We start from the raw sequence: 5,110 nt of genomic DNA, 5'->3' as shown, positions 1-5,110 counted from the left end.
TAAATTTGTGGTTTGTCAGCTGTAGTAGCTATGACGGCCTTGTCGGCCTAGCTTTATATTGATATTTAGTTAGTGCTAGTTTCCATTCAGTTTTATATTTTGCTTCGCAAATTGTCTTGCAAGGTGGCCCCATGGCCAAAGTATGACATTATGTGTTCAGAGTCCCTTAGTCACAATTTGGTACGCCAGGTTAGGTGAGGCACGGGGTGCTTGTCTCGCTCCTAGGTTCGGGGCGTGACACGTTCAATGAAAGGAAGCCAATACTACCAGTTACTATGCCCGATTACCGATTCTTGGATGCTTTAGGCCTGGCTAACAGTCAGGGTATGAGAAATATCGAGGACGGATGGGTGAACCTCGACTAGCTGTTCGACAGGTTTGGACACCGTGAAAGCTATGAGTGGTATTCGAGAGAGTTTCAATGTGATCAAGCAACGTGAGAGAGTCTCAGGCCAATCACCTTATCATTGGCACTGTTGGGATTATTGGTCTTCTCGTAGAGAAGGAGTCGGATCAACATCAACTTATTACCTGTGGTTCTGGAAACCTTCTGTGGCAACCTTCAAGCTACTTTGGTGCCGATGGTGCTAGCTGAGATGCTGAGGGCTTTGTCGCATATGCATGAGGGTATGATTTCTTTAAGGATTGTAACTTGTTGCTTCAGATCTGGGCTACCGAACATTTCTTCTAGCGAGAGGCCACCATTGACTACTTTGTGGGCGTCAGCAACATGATCTGCAGTCACAACAAGAGGATGAGACATTGGGTCTCCTCACATGAGCAAGAAGAGTGGAAAGAAATGTTGACTAATCTAAGTGGAGAATGGGTCAACTGGAAGCTATCATGGTTAGGTGGAAGAGCAATCTTAAGGACTCCTCATAAATACTTCCTTGAAATGATCGGACTTGAGGGCATTCAACCATACTCATCCCTGCGGGTTCTCACACAGTTAGGGATGATCCAGGATGTGCCTCTATGGACAAGGAAAGCACTATACGAGGATGAATACAACATACAAATTCCCATCCCTAGGATAAGAAGGCTCCAAGAAGAGTGGAACCACCTGGTTGGAGTTCAACGATGAAATGGAGGAGTTTGAAGAAGATCCGGAGAAAGAACTAGAAGAAGAAGAGGAGATGGAAAACTACTCCGGGTATGGTTACTAGAAGTTGGTTGATTTCCCTTTCTTTCCCACATTGTACCCTATCCCCAGTTTTCTTTTACTGTGCTAAAGGGCAAGTTGTTCAAGCCCATGCAATTCTATGAAACAGTGATGTAATCTTTGTTCCCACTTATTTCATTCTAAATTATCAATGAAAACAAACTTGCTTCAGATCTAAATGTGTCAAGTGTAAATGTTTGTCAAACATCTACGATTTAGGGTTACCTCCGGAAATGAGAGGTCCCCATGAATTCTATGAAAATATGCTAGCCTTAATGCATGAATTAATTACGATGTGTGATTTCCTAGTTGTATAAATGAAGAAACTAATTCATGTTTCTTTTTCTTTTCTTTCTTATTATTTTTTCTTTTGCTTTATTATTACCCAAAAAAGAAAAGAAAGTTGGTTCATGTTGTCCAGAAACTGGCAGAACCACCGTACAATCTAAGATCAAAGGGAAAGATGTCAGCTATAGAAAACACGACTGAACATGCTCAGGTCACAGCCGACAGCCGGTGCAATCGGGGGAGGAGGACGATACCAGGAATGATGAACACGTGGTCAGGATGGCCCAAGAAATGGAGTCTCTAATGGAGGAAGTACAGCATATCAGAGAACTAACACATCTGGCCATGACAACGCTTCCTCAACCACCTCGTTTTCCTTCTTTGGATTCAATTCCCGACCACTTTCCTTCCACATCATGCCAAAACAACAACACCCCAAATTCAATGCCTACCACTCAAGTCATACCTCCAGTAACCCCTGCAAACTCCCAAATCCCCCTATCCACACTCCCTACGTACCACAGTGCATTCAGACACCACAAAACCCACCTATCACAACCAATGCAACTTAAACCACTCCTCGTGACGGAGTCACTTTTACCACTCACCCAAACAAGAACAAATATGTGGCACATATCGCTGCTCATGATATGTTCTCCCTGTATATACCATTTCTGAACTTACCTTTACAGCGCCTGTCACGGTCAGGGTGCCTTATGAGATTGACCAATATGCCGAGATGGAGAGGGAAGCTACGCGTAAAGAAGAGGCATCAGTATCTGATCACCTGCAAATCTTGAGAAAACAAATAAAGAACCTCCAAGTTTCCCGAGAAAGTGAAAGTTTGGACTACGATGATGTGTGTATCCATCTGGATGTGGATATGCCAGCAGGGTATAAGCCTCCAAAGTTCGATATCTTTGATGGGACGGGAGATCCCCACACGCATTTGAGGGCATATTGTGACAAGTTAGTCGGAGTGGGGAGGAACGACATGAAGTTATTTATAAGGAGACTGACAGGAGAAGCGCTTACCTGGTAGACTCGACAGGATCCGCTAAACTGGAGAACTTGGCAAGATATAGTGGAGGACTTCATGAATCACTTTTGATTCAACACAGAGATCACTCCCGATAGGTTCGCACTGATGAACCTATAACAAAAGCCATCCAAGTCATTCCAAGAATATGCACGATAGTGGAGGTCAACGGCCGCTAGGGCAAAACCTCCGCTAGACGACAGTGAATTAACCAAGTATTTCATCAGAGCCCAGGAAGGGATATACTTCAAAAAAATAATGGGAATGATGGGACAGAAATTCCCTGAGTTAGTTAAGATGGGAGATTTCTTAGAAGAGGGTATAAAATCTAGCAAAGTACAATCCACGGTAGCATTGCAAGCGTCCAGCAAGGCGATCCAATCTGGGTCGATCGATAGTGGAAAGAAGAAGAAAGATGAGGTTTCAGCAGTCGTCCCTTACTCTCAACCCAACCCATATCACGGAAACACTTCCTATTCCCAAACAATCATTCACCATCACCCACTTATGCTCCAGTCTATAACACCCAGCCCTATTATCATCCTCAACCACAATACAACCCTCTTTGAGCCAATAACAACCCGAACCCACAACGACCATATGCTTTTGTCCAAACCACTACTCATCAAAACCGACCTGCTTATGCACCACGCCCTCATCCCAATTTTTAAGAGATGGGTCCTAGAAATTATACCCCGATTGCTGAGCCTCTGGCCCAATTGTTTGAGAGATTGAGAAGAGAAAGATTGATACATGCAGTGGAAGGAAGGGTTCCTGAGTATCCCTCCAAGTATTTTGATTCAACTAAAAGGTGTATGTATCATTACAATGTACATGGGCATGATACTGAAGATTGTTTTAAGCTGAAAAATGAGATTGAAACACTGATCAAGAGTGGTAGCCATTCAGTGCACTTCGGCTCCGCCCAATGTGAATCACAATCCACTGCTAAATCACCGAAATCAGGGGGCCAACATGATTACATTAGATGAAGAATATGACCTAAAGGGAACGATTGTCACTATAGAAAATGAAGAAGCCGCTAGGATCCCTCCTCAAAGGGCTCCAATGATTACAGTACAAGTAAGACCCACAGTTATAGTTCAGACTTATCAGTGACAACATGTCGTTGCTAAAATGGACGAAGAGAGTCGGGAAAACAAAATTGTCCCATGGACGTACCAGCAGAAGGGGAAGGCTAAAATGACAGACTCTGCCGCATCCCATGGTATGACTAGTTCTTGGAGATGCTATGCTCCTGAAGATGCCAATCGAGGGAACTTGGGAAGAGACCAAATTCAAAGAAGGGACATAACAGACCCAGAAGCCGCCATGTTCTGGAAGAGAATGTCGACCAAAGAGTACTCCATGGAGAAGCAGCTGAAGAAAACTCCAGCACAGATATCAATCATGAACTTGCTAATGAGCTCTGATAGTCATAAGGATGCCCTATTGAAAGTACTAAGTAGGGTAAGTGTACTAAGCAACACCACAGTGAGGCGCTGGCTGCGACAATTGGAAAAATGGTCGAAGCAAATATGATCACTTTCAGAAGAGACGAACTTCCTGTCGAAGGCGCAAGTCACAACAAAGCTCTTTATATCACTGTCAAATGTGGGGATAAAGTGGTGCCCCGAGTGCTGGTCGATGAAAGGTCAGGAGTCAACATTTTGTCCGCTCTCTACCCTATGGGAGTTAGGGATCCATTTGAGAGAAGTCAAGGAAAGCCACTTAAGGGTAAGGGCCTTTGACAGTTCGCAAAAGGATGTTATTAGAGTCAACATTTGTATTATGGTAGTTGGTTTACATTGAAAGAGGCTCATTGGCACTTAAACCTATAGGGAAAAATAATTCATTAGTGGTTAGGGGTATTTGGGAGTAGAATTTAACTCTAGGTTAGGCTGCTCTCACCGGCACAAGCATTGCACTGTGCCTTGAGACCCTTGCAAACTTTGAAGTGTCGGGGATTCAAAGGGAACATCGATCTTGAGTGGAACTTTCTCCTTAGCCCTTAATTCATTGACACTTGTTATTCTCTTTAGGTTGTGTTTAATGATAATGAAAGGTTTTCAATGTAAATTGTTTACCATATATAACCGCCACATTAGTATATGTTCTCATAGTATTTGGGTATTGTTAGTTTGTTATATTTTTCTCCAATCATTTACTTATGTGTTTCATGCATGATTGAATATACATAATATGTATCTAATGACCTTCTCTTTTTTCTTTTTACATGTACATTTATTTGGGCATATTGAGTTCATAAGGAACTCGGGTCCAAATCCAGCATTCCTATATCTCAGAAGGTGCATAGTCAGTTGTTGACCATCCCTATATCGCTGGGCCTGCCTCTTTGTGGCCCAAATATAAGAGTCAAATCCTCTCCTTTAACTCATTTATTATTTACTGTTGCATTGCCTTAGCCTTACTGGCTTGTTGCATTTTGCTGCATTCTTGTTGTTGTTTATCTCACATGTATACAACAATTATATATTGGATTGAATGCTTTAATTTATCTCCTAAATCATATAAACAAATTAGGCAAGCCTTAAAGAACATAGGACTAAATGAAGTATTAGTTAGTAACTAATACCCCGTTTGCTAATTATAAGTTGTTT

This window comes from Nicotiana tabacum, chromosome 19, assembly GCF_000715075.1.
Source record: "Nicotiana tabacum cultivar K326 chromosome 19, ASM71507v2, whole genome shotgun sequence".
NCBI classification, from domain to species: Eukaryota; Viridiplantae; Streptophyta; class Magnoliopsida; order Solanales; family Solanaceae; genus Nicotiana; species Nicotiana tabacum.
This window is presented reverse-complemented; position numbering follows the sequence as displayed.